This window comes from Microtus oregoni, unplaced genomic scaffold, assembly GCF_018167655.1.
Source record: "Microtus oregoni isolate MIOR12 unplaced genomic scaffold, Mior012 000002F_ref0000024, whole genome shotgun sequence".
Taxonomy (NCBI): Eukaryota; Metazoa; Chordata; class Mammalia; order Rodentia; family Cricetidae; genus Microtus; species Microtus oregoni.
In genome coordinates, this window is record NW_024543061.1 from 78,453,723 (window position 1) to 78,470,916 (window position 17,194).

Sequence of the window (17,194 nt, forward strand, 5' to 3'; positions counted from 1 at the left end):
AGAACATATCCCAAGAGCATCATGTCCTAGTTATCTGGATTATAGTGGAGTGACCCAGTTGGTTATTCAGTGAGCTATTCCACGGATTAGCAGTGTCGAGTTGGGTGGTGATATAGCCAAAACGAATGTAAAGCATGCAGGTACGACAGACGGAGGAACATCTGCCTTCAAACTTGAAAAAATATCTTCTCTAATCCCCAGAGCTGCCTTGGCTTTTCTTCTTAATTCTCTGTCTTTATACAGAAAGCACTGTGAAAACACATTGAGATTACACCTTTTACATTTATTATAATTTCTACAAATATTAAATCACGACACTTTCCTTTCCAGTTTCTGATCCTACAGCAAAAGCTTCTCAAACCCGACGCAAATAGAATCAGCGGAGCACTGACTTAGAATTTCAAAGACAATTGTTCTCTTCTTTAAGTACATTCAGTCTGTTTCTGTCCTTGTCTTTCATAATAAAAAATTGTTTTTGCTCTGTGTATATGCCTGTCACACATTGTGGGTCAGTTATACATGTATTGTGTGTTTTACCAATTGTGTCCTCAACTACACAAAGATCCATGAGGACCCTGGGGATCCTTGAAAATTGCCTTTACTTTCCTCTCTTCTCACGATGATTTTTAACTCCCTTTTTTAAAAAAAATAAATGGTTGAGTCAGATTTATACTGTAATTCTAATTCTTAATCTTAATTTTGTGTGTGTGTGTGTGTGTGTGTATGTGTGTGTGTGTATTATGCATGCTTTGCATACTGCTTGGCTGTGAGTGTATGAGTGTGTGTGGTGCCTATACACATTTGTACACTTGAGACAGAGGGGGCTTTTTTGTATTGTCCTCACCCTTATTTCTCGAAGCTGGTTCTTTCATTTGAAGCCAGTATTTCTCAAACAGCTCATCTGGCTAGCCATCTTGTCCTGGTATCCCCTGTCTCTGCTTCCCACATACTGGGATTACAGGTGGATGCTACACTGGCCTATTTTTTTGCACAGTTTCTGGGGATTTAATCCCATGTTCTCACACTTGTATGGCAAGGGCTTTATTCACTAGTTCATCCCTCAGTTCTATAACTACGCTGTTTTGATTGTTGATAAGTAGAATCTCTAATACCTCAAAATTTTAATTTGACCAATAGAATGTATTTTCCTTTTCACTGAACCAAATAAGTAGGTGCTACTTATGGAGAACAATCCTATGGCTTCAATATCCAGTAACTTAAAAATTATTCATAAAATAATATTCATATGTGTGGCTCAGCAGCATCAACAGAAGCTCATTCACAACTTTAATAATTCCCTCTAAAGTTATTATTTTTTGGTCCTATCAATACCAAACGTGGATCTTCACAATTGAATATCCATCCCCCTCCCCCATTACATAGCCTACAATGAGAGGCTTGGGGTTGGTGAATCAGTTTGCTCTCAGAGAACTGAAAAAAGTAAACCCTGACCTTGCATTTCAATCTCAGTTATTTTATTTCTGTAATCTCTGTACCCTATAGTCTATTGATGCAATCTGAAGAGAAAGCAGAATAAACCAAGAGACTATTTTAATACATCTATTTCATGTTCATCAATTTTAATATGTTTTCTGTATGAATTAAGTAGAAGTTAATATAAAGATTCTGAATTCGATATAGAATGTCACATATTGCATTCCATTTTTATAATGAACTGAGCATGCCCCAAGTCACATCATGTTGCAAACATTTCCTATTTGAAAACTCAAGAAGCATTCATTGTATAACGTGATTATGGAACTACTTTTAGGAGATTTAAAATGAATTGGATTTCCTTTTATCTTTCTTTACTTCTAATTAATAAGATGCATTAGGAGGATGTATTAATTCTCTTCAGGAACTTTTAGCATTGAATTTTTCGCATTTTAGTATTGCAAATGCAGATGATGTTTGAAGAATGTCATTTCCATTTTCTTGCTTCTCTAAAACTAAACAACAGTGGTATTTTTGTGATTCCATGAGGTTACTAACTGTTTCCAAATTTTACTTTCTTTTATATTAAAGGGTGACATAGGAGATAATAAATTCATAAGAATATCCCTTTAACATCTTTATGTTGAGTTAGCTTTTAGACTACTGAATAGTCATTTTATTTCCTTTCTACAAATAATCAGTCATTCCTGTCTGCATGATGATTTTTATACTACAGGATATAACAATTGGCTTCTTCTCACTGTACATATAATTGGTTCACTGTGACCCTCAGTTACACTCTACAAGTGACCTTAAAATTACTTAATGGGTATTCATGTTCTTATTAGAATCTATTGTGTACTGACAGCATCTGCTTCCACGTCATTCCTGGATTACTGTAATCTGACCTATTGTCTTTAGACACATAGGTGTAGGTACCCAGCATTGGAATAACAAGGACAGAATAGTCTATTCAGAGAGAACTACAATGTCAGAGAATTGGGTATTACAGCACCAGGTGATATGAAGCTATTGTACTGTGTTCCATACCCACAGAAAAATCAATGACTCCTCAAGTGCATTTACTCCAAAGAAAACAGGATAAAAAGGCTGAAGGGGGAGGGTGGAAATAATCAGCTCTATTCTCCTGGCAGGCAGGATCCCTGCTAAGCAGGCTCCTTCAGGAAAATGTGGATCATTTCCTCCAGGACCAAGAAGGAAGCTGCTTCAGCCCTGTGTGGCTTTCTCACAAACCACCATTTTTGTTGGAGGAAAGAACATAAAGGATACACCTAACAGCTAGGGAGACTATGTCACACATCATCAGGTTCATGTAGCAGAAGTCCATAGGGTTTTCTTCCTGCCAGTCCACAAGCTTTGCCCACAACTGCTGCATCTTTTTGTCAAATCTGTTCAAGTCAAGCAGACAGGAGGACAGCAGCTCTAAAATCTCCCTTCTGTTTGAATTGACTTCTCTGTCAAGCGTTATTTTCTGGCTGTTCTGTAAGCAAACAATTTCTTCCTCATAGTGATAGTGTAGCTTAGTAAGCCATGGAGTCAACCATTATTCAGTTATCTCTATGCGTTTATAACTGTATTCACAATGTACATGTACATATATATATATATATATATATAATGTTTTTTTTTAGTTTCATGGTATCTCCATTTAAGTTGAGTTCATTATAGAAAGTGAAACACTACTATATGAAAAAGAATCATACATTGCTCTTTTGTTTGTGTTCAGAAATTACAATATGGTAACTCAGTAGATACTGAAGTATGCAAACTGGCTCATCAAATATATTCTGAGAACAGCCATTCTATCACACATGAAGCTCTCACTCCAAGTTTTATTAAGTTATAATTTTGTTTTCATTTGACTTTACATTGTAGCCAATGATTTAAATAAAGAGTTGTTTCCTGGCTGAAAATTAAGTAGACTTTCTTAGTATAGTAATCTATCCTCATCAAACATTTTTGTTCTTGTTAATGTGTATACATGAAGCCCTATGTGGGAGTATATGCATAGGGTGTGTGTGCATATGTATACACATGCCATTTGAGGTGAGGCTTAATGTAACCATCTTTCTCAGAAAGGTTTCCTTTAGTTATAGAAAAGGGGCTACGCACTGAGGTCTGTTCCTGCCAGTCTGACTACTCTATGTAGCTAGCTGCTCCAGGAGTCTCAGCTCGCCCCCCTGGAGACCCGTGAAGAGAAAGGGAAGATCATGCCTGCCCAGCTTTTGTGCCTTCAGGAGAGCTGAGCTTTGTACCTCATCCTGGATCAGCAAGTGCTTTCACCACTCAGCTATTGCCCCTAGCCCCTCATAATATTTTCCAAACAATTAGATTCCTCTCCAAATATATGGATAGCATAAGTCTCTTTCTGTTCTAAGGAGTAGGGAGGAGTCAGCCTCAGTGTCTGTGTTTAAGGCTCTGACAAGCACAAACTTGATTCATTCTAAGACTACAATCATTTTATTCTTTCTCTGTATGGATGAAGGGCACCCAGAAGGTCCATTGAGCCTCTTCTTGTCATACAGTTTCCAGGTTAATGGCTGTTATTCAGAATGGCCAAATGAGGTATTTACTCAAAAAGGCATTGTTTACAGCATTAGAGTTACCATGGTTTAACTTATTTTTATTAAAGTTGTTTTTACTATTATTTTATGAGCATGGGTGTTTTGTTTCCACGTATGTCTTTGTACCACTCATGTATGCCTGGAGTTTGGGAAGGTGAGAAATCATAAAATTCCTTGAAAGTGGAGTTGCTGCCTTCCTCCTTCCTTGACACTTAGCAGCATCTTTTAGGATCTTTAAAGTACTCCAAGGCTCCTCCTAGAATAATGCCAAAAACACTGTCTGCTCTTCCTGTCTTATGTAATTAAAGGGAAATCTCTGGAGTTTGTAGACATATTCATTGCGGAGTATCATTTCACAATGTGTTAGATTAGTTTATGGTGTGAAACATTTGTTTTAATGATGCAAAGATGTGCTGTGTTCTTTTATATTGCATTTGTTTAACTTTGTGAATTTGTGTTACTTTGCCTTTCTGAAACACCTGGTTCATCTAATAAAGAGAAGAATGGCCAATCACAAAGCCCCAAACATGATAGGCAGGCCTGGCAGGCAGAAAGAATATAAGAGGATGAGAAATCTAAAAGGAGAAGATAAATGAATGATAGAAAAATGAGAGAGGATGTCAGAGACCAGCTACCCAGCAACATAGCCAGCCATGGAGATAGAAGTAAAGAATGGTGTATATATAACAGAGGAATATAAAAGCCAAGAGGCAAAAAATAAATGTAAGACAAAAGATAAGAAAAGATGGCCAGAAACAAATCAAACTAAGAAGTATCCATGTGTGAATTATTTGGGAGCTGGGTGATGGGTCCCAAAAAGAGCAAAGAAGCAAGGAGTAAAAACAACCAACTACACATATTGGTAAACTTAAGAAGAGATGATTCGCCTTCTAATCCATGAGGGTTCATTCCTGCTTAAGGTATTTTAAAGCTAGCATTGAGAATCACATTCTGAGTAAACCAATCCTGAGCTGTCTAATACTACCTCCCAATTACATTGTAATTAAAATTTTGATGATTTAAGCAATAACTTGATCCATCAGTTTGGTTTAAAACCAATGACATATGTGTACAAAATCTGTTATGTCTCCTCACTTTACAGCTACTTTACTTTTGTTACAAATTAAATTTAAAAGACTTTATAGAAAGAATGACAGCACATTTTCAAGCTTTTCAGAGCAACCAATTTCACGCATTTAAAATATGGACATATTTATTTGGGGCTGCAACTTAGGCAGAACAGGGAAAGAAAATACTTGTGATGATAATATGTATGCAAATATTCTGTAGAAAGTTTTTCAACATCTATACTCAGGGATGTCTATACAAATGCATCTTTTTACATATTAATGTTATGACATTATTCTGAGAAATTATGTTTGATCACAAAGATACATAAGGAAAAGCAGAAATCACTTATTTGCCTTCATATATATAACCATGCCTACAACAAAATTAAAATTTAAAAAGTAATTTAAAATTATATGTATTTGTGAGTCTTTGTGTGATTTTATATACATGAGCACTAGTGCGTGCAATTATATTCCCTGAAACTGGAGCTAAATGCAATGGAGGACAGCCCATCTTGGGTCCTGGAAACTGAACTCTGTCTGGTCCCATGCAAGAGTATTTTATGTTCTTAATAATTTAGGTGGTCCCTGAAAACTAATTCATTATTTTACACTCTCTATGTGTGGACAAGAATGATTATATTTTTAAGGAGATAAAATTATCATAGGAAAATGAGTCAGTATTGTGTGTATATATTTTTATATTTATGTAATCAAACAATGGTTTTCTTATGACCAAAAGCAGATGGTTCGAACAAACCTGAGAATGTGCGGATAGTCTGCATTGTGAATTTTGTTTTAAAGAGACTGTGAGATGTCTACATTTTCTATTTTAATAGAGCTGTTTCATTTTTCTTGCAAGTATTTCTTTCTTTTTCAATGAAGGGAACTTTTACAGCCAATTGGTAAAACAGAGAGGCAAAAGTTCATCTTTGAAGACTTCAACCATCACCTCTATCATTATTCCTGCCCCAGTGACAACACAGAGCATGCTGTCAATGTCCCCCAGGTAAACCCTTATTACATGTGTCATTAGAGTCTGTTTGCCATATCTGCTTTAACACCACAGACATTTTAAGTAGGTTATTCCATCACTTTGCCATTTTGATTATGACAACAAAATGACACCATATTGAAATGGATTTTGGAAAGAAAGGCTAACTGTCCAAAGGGGTCCATGCTCACTCTAATTAAAATTGGCTTAGATGGCACAACCTTCATAATTCTGAATATGACTATGAAGGATATGCATGCTGAAAACCTTCTTTGCTCATTAGTGCTATTCCTGTCAGACGCTACTCCCTGCTCTTTTCTTAATGAATGCTAAGCCATCGCTTTAGAAGCCTGTGCTGCTTCCCTGAACTGAAGGAACTGTCTTATTTCCTCCCAAGTTCGTCAGGAGTAAAATCGAGAGTCACCTCTCTGACATTTCCCAACCTCTGTACTTATTTATCTCTCGGAGACCCTGTGCTCCAGAGATATCACTGTCTTAATTAAGAAGAAGGATGTGACCATGGGAAATTGACTGATTTCATTGATTAAGGACTAGCTGTACAAGTAACATTGATTTTAACAGTGGGTCTACATAGATGTAATTGTTCGAACATGGGGCTGCATAATTATGGTGATGTACGGGAATAGTTGGTTTGTCCTTTTCAACCTTCACTAACATTCTTTTGCATGATAATATACCTCGTGTAATTAGCAGAAATCTTAAATGTTACAAAATGTCTTTTGTGAAGACATGGGGTAATAATCATATTCTAAATTAATTCAACAGCATCAGACAGTTTCTCTTTGTCTTCTAATTTGTCTTCTTTTTGAACATGAAAGATGATGGACACAGTGACATGAATGTGGATTTTGACCCTCTAGCACTATCAACCCTAAAACCTCATGCAAATAATCCATGGTTAACTTCAAAATATTTGCATATATTCTAACAACTTAATATTTGGTACTTAGTTTTCATTTGGAATACTCTCTATTAGGGCTTAAGTTTGAAAGTTTCTAGCATCCTGGTATATATTCATGAAAACATATGTCAAGGTCATTAAATTATAAATGATATATGATTGTTAAATCTTCTATGGAAGTTGTAGTTTATCAGAGCAAGCACAAATTCACAGTGAAAGTAAAAAAACAATATAACTATATTTTATACACTATAATGATGTTTAAATGACACAACACAGACTTTCCAAGATATTTCTGTTGGGGTCTGATAGGAACTGCCACTATAAATAGATGATATTAAGCTACACATAACAAATGTTTTGTTACTTAATATACTAAAGACAGAGAAAAGTTATAGTCTTGCACAAAAGGAAAAAAAAATTGAAAGCCACACAAAGGGAGTCACAGATTTACCGAGAGAAAAGAGTCTTGGTTAGTGATCCAGGAGCACTGGATTTTTGTCATCAGCATGCCACTAATTAGTCCTGTGACCTTTAGTAGCTGTGTACTAACTCACAAAAATCATGCAAGCACTCCCTCTTGATGCCTCTACTCTCTAACCCAATAGTAGGAAATGTTAAAATAAGGAATAATTCTCTATTCCATTCTTATGGAAAAATAACGTATTCCATCTTTAGGTTAGCTGTGTTATGTGTTTGCTCCTGTGCTGTTTACTCAAGTTTTTTTTTTAATATTCATGTTATCAGCCTGAGCTAGGACAGTTGGTTAATAGCTGAATAGACAGTAATGCTACCAGTTCCATATTTCATTAGCACTCAAAACCTCTCCATATAATTGCATAGTCACCTTTATATAAGCAGATCTCTGTTCCACTGTCTTTCACAAATAAAAACCTCTGTGCACATAGTTTTATTTTAGAAATGCAATAGGCTTATACTCTTTTATCAAGAAGACAACTTCCCTTGTTGTATCTGTTTATTATTGAAGGAAAGTTTAACAATTCACTTTTCCATTTTCTACCTCAGAAATAAAAATATATTCACTGACACAATTCTATCTACAAAAATAATCCTGTGCTGTTTTATCATTATAGAACAGAAGAAAAACAGTGGGAAGTGGAAGTAGTTAAAGCCAGCAATCAAACATGAATAGTCTCACTTCTCTCAACAAGTGACACATAAACAAAAATACAGAAGAGGTCTTATTGGGATTCTCCTGGCTGCTGAGGAAAGTCCGCACAGGGCATGTCTGCGCTAAGGATTCCATAGTCTTACTCTTGTTCAGATCTCACGCTTTCAAAAGAACAACTCTCCAGATGTCCTTTGTCATTGAACTCAGGGTCCTGACTAAAGATCTAAAAGAAGTTGCAAGAACACTACATCTGCCATACACAGGAATCTACAGAAGAGCCAGATGTTTTACTTAATCCTCATTAAAACAGAATGTCTTTCAGCTTTTGTAACATGGAAGTCAAACTATAGATGAGCTATAAAGCCAAAGTGAAGTTCTAACAGCATCTATCAGCTGTAGTAGTAAGTGAGCTTCTGCAGATAGGAGTCCATGTGCCCTGTATACCTTCCCTGAGCCACAGAGAGAGGCTGCTGATGAACGGCATGCCTTTCATAATCACTGATGTCTTACTGTGACTAAAAGGTTTCTTCATCTGGCTTGTGTACTTGCTCTTCCATCTCACCTGACATATACATTGTATGCAGGATTTCTATAACTCCTCATAGCATATTACGGACCTCTGTTGTGTATAAGAGACCTAAAATTAAATGAGAAATAACCGAGTTGAAAACTAGAATACCTCACATGGCTGGATTTGTTTCAAGGTCCAAAAATGACAGGGTTCGTGCAACCCATTCACAACCTAATGAAAAAAAAAGGTACAGAAATGCAATGGCCCAAAGCTTCTATAAAAGCCAAACCAGGAATAGTAGGGCAACTCTGCAATATTACACTTGGGCACTGAAGGTGGAGCATCATGAGTTTGAGTTCACCATGTTGGAGGAGGTTGTTAGTTCATTGCCTGACTGCCCTGACTCAAAATAATCACCCAGAAAATATATTATTTGCAACCCTGTTTGGCCTACAGCTTAAGCATACTTTTAGCTAGCTCCTATATCCTAAACTAACCCATCTCCATTAATCTTTATATCACCATGTGGCTGTGGCATACTGGGTAAAGCTTCATCCACCATCTAACATCTGCTGTATATTTCCAGTAGGGCTACATGACCTCTCATTGACTCTTTATCCCATCATTCACTTTAGTTTTCCTGCCTACCTCTATTCTGATAAACCACTGGACAAAACAGCTTTATTCATTAACCCCCCATAAAAGCAACACATATACAGTAGGACATCCCACACCATCTCCCCTTTTCTGTCTAAATTAAAAAAAAAGTTTTAATTTTAACATAGTAAGAGTATATATAATAAAACAAGTATCAAGCAAAAATTATAGTTATAATATGTATATCTACTTTATCTTTTATCATAACTAAGGAAAACTATAGCTATAACTACCTATTCTTCAACTCTATCAAAGACTCCAGAAGGATATATTACCTAAGTAAACAGGAAGGGCACCGTAAGCAACTTCCAAAGCTCTAGAATTGACAGAGACATCTTGCTGCATGAGCAGTCAGCCATGGGACACCCATCTTCAGTATACAGGCACAATATATCTGGCAGACATTTCCACGAAGCAGGAAATTTAAAAGACAGTTCCACCTATATTGGCAGTTTATCAGACACTTTCTTCTGTGTCCTTCAGAATGTCTGGCAGACTCTTTTATGAATTAGGAACCCTGAAGGATTTTCTCACATTTATGCAAGTTCAGCAGTCATTTTTCTGTGGTTCCTGCATGTCCAGTCAAGCAGTTCAGACAAGAGCAGTTTCTTGCCCAAATGGCTAACCAACTTTATAAGGAGCCTCTTTGATGCCCATCTTCCTCTTGAAGTAATTGGTACTGCCAGAAGCAGATATGTTTCATGGTCATAAAAGGTCCCAAGTTTTTAAAACATTTAAAATGCCATATTCTGTTAGTCTTTTAGAGGTTTGAAGAATAACTTTGCATCTGAAATATATCTCTGTACTTCTAGGAAACCTAACTAACATGACCACAAGCTTGACTATAGTAGATGACTATCTATTAACCTTTATTTCTTAATTACACAATACATTTTAAAATGATCTTGACAAACACAATACTTTAAACAAGAGCAGATATATATATATAGATACATATATATATATATATATATATATATATATCAAAATTGACTTTAAATTTGTATCAGTAAACCAAGATCCATACAAATGCAAAGTGTTCGTCTCTATATTGTATCGTCCATTAAATGTAAACAAACATTTATAAACAATATTTGGGAATTTGGGTGTATTTCTCTCAAAACTGCTTCTTGCTTTTTGTTAGGTGAAGTAATTGTAGAAGGTATTCACTGCAACCTCTCAGTGGGTCTTGAACCATCTAACGATTAGTCTGGAAGGAATTCACAGGTTCTCATCCTCTTTTGGAAACAAAAGAAGAACCCATTTTCCAAAGCAACAAATCTTTAGACTCAAATTTTGAAGTCAAGATACCATTAAAATGCATATATTGGTTTAGCTTAGCAGCCCATGCAATGAAATATCTCTCTATTGTTAGTTCCTTCACAATCAAAAAATTCAAAGAAATCAAAATAATATACATAATCCCAAATCTCTGTGTATAGTCCATCTTTACATGGCTTATTTTTGTTACTTTATTACTTCTTCTACAAATTTAATATTTATTTTATTATCTTTACTTCTTTAACCTATGACTGTATGTGTTCATTTATATTATAACTTTCTATAGTCTTTTACCTCTTTCTCTCAAGCCTGCATATATTTATCCAACACTGTGACCCATTTAGAGGCCTTTTTATTTGAATCTGTCTTTATTGTGCATCTGTAATTATTATCTGATCAGGACTGCTTTCTAAAATGTTAAGCAGCATGGCTAGGACTAAGGCTGTTTTGCCTTTGGCTCTGCCTAGCCCAACATGGCAGAGGTCTGTTCACTGCAGGGTGAGAGTCAAGCTCACCACCTCAACTCTGGTAACAAGTTGGCCCATGCTGCCATAACTTTGAGCATGCTGCCCACAAACCCCATTCAAATACTTGGCCTCCTGAAAGAACCAGAGTCCAAGCTAGCAGCACAAAACAGGAAGCTGCCAGTTTTAAATCACACATTATTGTGTTTTTGTTTTGTTTTTGTTTTGCTATTGCTGCATCAGGAAGACCTTTCTTAAAAAAGCCACAGAGATCTTATTCACCACAAGTAAACAGAGTTCATCTGGAAAAAAAAAATGCTTTCTTAGGTTTTACAAATGTAGTTATCCGTGTTGGTGCAAATTTGTTGGTGGAACCCATTTGTTTGTTCCCAGCCACCCAGACCACCAAAATAATCACATAGACATCTGTATTAACTGATAGATTTTCCCATTACAAGGCAGACTAGATCTTTGGATTTCCTGCTTCATAGAAAAATCTTCCAGATACTGTGGGCCTATAGGCTGAAGATGAGTGCCCGAAAGTTTCAGAAGAATTTTGGATGACTGTTCAGGCAGTGAGATTTCTTTGTCAATTCTAGAGTTTTGGAAGTTGCTTACAATGCACTTCCTGTTTACTTAGGTAATATTATATCTTTCTGGAATCCTTGATAGCGTTTAAGAATATGTAGTTATAGTTTTCTTTGGTTATAATAAAAGATACCTGTTTTGTTATATGTAATTTTATCTATGTTAAAATTAAAGCCTTTCATTTTTCTAGATACAAAAGGGGAGATGGTGTGGAGCTACTAACAGTGGATATAGAGCACCCCCAAACCCGGTGTGAGAAGTCCTTCTGTTTACGTGTTGCTTTTATTGGTTAATGAATAAAGAAGTTGCTTTGGCTTGTGATAAGGCAGACTAGAGGTAGGCAGGAAAACTAAATTGAATGCTGAGAGAAAGAAGGCAGAGTCAGGGAGAAGACATGTAGCTGTCTCCAGATGCCTCCTCCATAGCTGCTAAAACTTTGCCAGTTGGCCATGACTGGAAATTTGAATAAACATATATTGAGCCAACCAAAAGTTGTACCTTATCCATCAAGGCTTATGAGAGTCTCTAATCATAAACTTCTAGATTTATATTACCAAGCATGTATGATATTGTACCTATTCATTTTTTGTTAAAATCAATAAAGGAATATTTCCTTTACGTTTAAAAGGGGGTTGATGCAAAATTCGAGAAGTCATTGTTTTTTACCGCAGCGTAGTACTCTAATGTGTATATATTCCACACTTTCTTCATCCATTCTTCCATTGAAGGGCATCTAGGTTGTTTCCAGGTTCTGGCTATTACAAATAATGCTGCTATGAACATAGTTGAACAAATGCTTTTGTCATATGATAGGGCATCTCTTGGGTATATTCCCAAGAGTGGTATTGCTGGGTCCAGGGGTAGGTTGATCCCGAATTTCCTGAGAAACCACCACACTGCTTTCCAAAGAGGTTGCACAAGTTTGCATTCCCACCAGCAATGGATGAGGGTACCCCTTCCTCCACAACCTCTCCAGCAAAGGCTATCATTGGTGTTTTTGATTTTAGCCATTCTGACAGGTGTAAGATGATATCTCAAAGTTGTTTTGATTTGCATTTCCCTGATCACTAAGGAGGTTGAGCATGACCTTAAGTGTCTTTTGGCCATTTGAACTTCTTCTGTTGAGAATTCTCTGTCCAGTTCAGTGCCCCATTTTTTAATTGGGTTAATTAACATTTTAAAGTCTAGTTTCTTGAGTTCTCTATATATTTTGGAGATCAGACCTTTGTCTGTTGCGGGGTTGGTGAAGATCTTCTCGCAGTCAGTAGGTTGCGTTTTTGTCTTAGTGACAGTGTCCTTTGCTTTACAGAAGCTTGTTCTGGCTTTGTGGGAGCCTAGCCAGTTTGGATGTTCACCTTCCTAGACATGGATGGAGGGGGGAGGACCTTGGACTTTCCACAGGGCAGGGAACCCTGACTGTTCTTTGGACTGGAGAGGGAGCTTGAGAGGAGTGGGGGGAGATGGAGGGGGGAGAAGGGTGGGAGGAGGGGGAGGGAAATGGGAGGCTGGGAGGAGGCGGAAACTATTTTTTTCTTTTTCTCAATAAAAAATTAAAAAAGGGGGGGGTTGGAGAAAGACGCTATTTCCTGAGGACCTCCAATGTTGCAAGGTATAACCTGGATCCAACAATGTATATCTTCCTATAGCCATTATCCTCCCTTGATTTGTCCATCATAATCAAAATATAATGATTAGTTGAAGCAATCCAAGACTTGTTATAAATACAGAAATGCAGTATCACCTAATCTGGAGTCCTTTAATTCACACACCCATGATGGCACATGGGAAATAAAGACACAGTTCAGTCATACAAGCAAATAAAGTATATATAAGACCATTATATATATCTTTATACTCCAAAGGCACTTTCATTACAGCTGGATTCCTATGATGGCAAATTCTGAGAGGTGAAATTCAAATAGTTTCTGCCTGTCAGAAAGGAACAAGGAACAAGGGAAGAAACAGGGACAAATGCATCAAAGGAGGTGTGCAAACCTGCAAAGTGTTTGCAAAGAGCCGAGCCCAGATACAAACTGGCAGGGGTGAGAGATGAAGCGATCGAGTGTGCACAGCCAAATTATCTCAGTTTATTAAAAGGACATTGTACTTCATCTCAGAGAGAGAAAAAGCTCCTGAAGGTTTGAGGCATGGGGATTGCAGAATACGAACTACATTTAAAAATTTATTTGACCTTAGTGTAGAAAGTAATATGAAGAGAGGGATATGGGGCACTGAAACACATATTCAACATTGTCTCCACACATTTTAAAGAGAAACAGAGCTTTGTGAAGTAACACAGTACCAGGAAACTGTCAGCTGGGATGCATTTGAGAGATAAGAGAAATTATCATCAAGTAGAAACTGAAATCGTTTTCCTCCAGCAAGTTCTGTGGTGAGTTGAGTGATTGTCACATAAACAGATACAGAAAATTTGTTCCCAAATTTCCCTGATATTCCCTTGATTACTCTTGGGTTCTCCTGAGAACGTGATTCTATGAATGTTTTATAATTCTGGCTGTCAGTTGAGCAATGGATCATAGCTAAGAGGGTCAAAAATTCTTTAATTTCTTTATATGATCAAATGTGTGTGAAGTCATGGTCAGGAGATTTATGATTGACTTTCTTATTTTTATGGATAGAAAAAGATGTGATACATATTTTATCACCTTTGAGCATATAGAGTGTGTAAACATTATGTTTATACTCATATAAACTTTTTATATTACTTATATTTTATAGATAACTCAATGAAATATATGAATAAAATTGTTTTCTTTATAGATTTTTCTAAATTAAACTTTCTTGTAAGAACGATCTCTTTTGTTACAATGTATTTTGCAAAGTTCTGTTATTTAAACAATAATAATAATAATTATGAATAACTCTTTAAGTGGTTACAAAAATGCTAAGTATTCCAGGTAGATTGTTCTCATTGAATGTCACATTCAGAATGTGTTATGAGACCTTACAAGAAATCTAAGACCCAGTCAGGCACAATAATACAAGCTTTTTGTCCTAGCACACAAGAGACAGTGGTAAGCAAATCTCTGTGAGTTTGAGGCCATCTGATCTACATAGAGAGTTTCAGATAAGTTAGGACTACATAAAGAATTCCTGCCAGAATAGGAAAAGGAAAGAAATAATATGAGAGAGAGAGAGAGAGAGAGAGAGAGAGAGAGAGAGGAATCTAAGGAGAATATTTCAAGCTTCAAGCTTACATATCTCAGAAATAGTACTAAGCATGATTCAGATTTGAGCCATTAAACTTTATTTGATGAAAGTCAGTTACAATTAACTGGCAGAGTCAAGATAGCATAACTGTTTCATAAACATATGCCTATACATAAGTAAACAACAAAGTTTCATTCATTTAAAAATTAGATAAGTAATAATCTCCCTGAAAAAATGGGCAGAAATATCAACACAAACAGGGCAACAGTGTGAGTAGATTTGCTTCAGTTCCAAGAAAGAATTGGCTTGTGGCAAGGGCAAGATTAGACCTACAGAGTCTACTAAAGAGTGATCAGAGGACATCAATTAAAACAATGGCAGAAAGAAGAGTGAAAGATGAATTGATACACACCGTGAGAGGAGAAATTAATTGAACTTAATGACTCATAGTATATTATGGGTTATGAAGAGAAATGAGTCAGACTTTACACCCCATGGCACTGTGCAAAGGTATTCATATTTCAAAATTGCTGTCTTTATGTGATATTTATAGGGAAGTATCTCATCATTTTATGACACATAGAGTTGTTGAAGAAACTTGGAAATGTACATGTAGGGAAAGAAAGCACTGGTTTATTCAGGAAATACAAAATGAGAGCTATTTGAAGCTGCTTTAGAGGGAGGCATAGCATTTGGATACAGCTCTTTGAATGCTCACACTTCCTAGGATTTGTCACTTGTCCTCTGCTGAAGTGCAACTTATACCTGGGTTAATTTTCATTAATCAACTCTTGCTTAAATGCTACTGTTTTCATTAAACCATTTAAATGTAAATAGCTGTCAGAGCGCACAAATATGGATTCAGTCCACCTTGAGCAAAGGTCAGAGTGTTCAGGACTATTCTTGCTCCTTCAAGGTTATTGACAGGAAGTTTGGCCCAAGGTGTGACTACTAACAGGATATTTTGACCTAGGGTATAGTTACTTGGTGCTTTGGGTAACGAGAAGGTGATACTTTGTTCCTTGCCTCATGGTAAAGAAATATTTTGTCTTCTTTTTTCCTTTTGGATTAGAGTATATAAAGCCTATGAAAAATAAATATGGACAGATTCAATATTCACTGGGTTTCCCTCCAGACTCTATCTTGTATCTGTCTATGTCTTTTGTGTCTCTGTTTCTTCCGCCTAATGTTTCTAATCCACACATGCCTACCCTGGAACATACAAATCTGTTGAGGCTGGACTCAGACAAATAGTAACTAAAAGATTATTATTTACATCACTTCTAATTATTTTCTTTATAATGAATTAAGGTAAGGATATTTCCAGTTATCAGAGCACTTCTATAAGTAGAAAAGTTATATGAATTGAGATTATCTATTAATTGAAAGTAAAATGAAAATTTGGGATAATTGTCCAAAATAGAACTGAGTTCTGGGATGTGGAGAAAAAAGAACCATACATTACTGTTGACAATGAAAAATGGAAAAGCCAGTATGGAAATCATTATGGATATACTTTGGAAAATTCAAACTAGAATTCCATAGGATCCAACTATACCACCCTTGGGTATCTACCTAAAAATTCTACATTAACATGCAGTGGGGCACCTATATACCAAAGTTTACTGCTGCACTATTTGGAATAGTTAAGTAACAGAGACAGGCCACATATCTATCCCCAGATACAAATGGATAAAAGTGTGGTAATGTGCATAATGGAATTTTATGTAGCCATAAATAAAAAAATGTCATGATGTTTTCAGGAACCTAAATGGATCTTGAACACATCAGGTTAAGCGAAATAATCTGGACTCAGAAAGTCAAATACTGCATATTTCTCTTAAAACAGAGACTAAAGATATATGTTTATATTTAACATGTGCATCGTGTGTGGCATGAAGGTAGAAAGAGAACCATGGAAGGAGGGCATGGGTCTCCAAGAGTAGGGAAGAAGAAAGTCAAGCCCTGCCCTGTGAAATTAGAGCAGAATGATGTCGACATGAAGAGAAGAAAGGTGACAGTGATAGGGTATCACAGTGGTTCAGAGAAGAGAGCAAATGGGAGGAGTGGGAAATGACAAAAACTAAGGATGTGCATACTTATGAATGCCATAATAAAACCAATTATTTTATAACTTAGTTAAAATAGACAAATGATATGAAGCAAAATAAAGCACACTTCATCAAGTTTGCAAAAGAATCTCTCCTGAATATATAAACTCACAGACATTGAACAACCCATTGCTAAATGATGAGTGGGTCAAAAAATAGATAAACAAATAAAAATTTTCCTCTAACTAAATAAAAATGAAAACTAATCAAAGAAAATACTCTGGGACATCCTGAAAGCAGTCCTATGAGAGAAATTTATACCTCCAAAGGATTG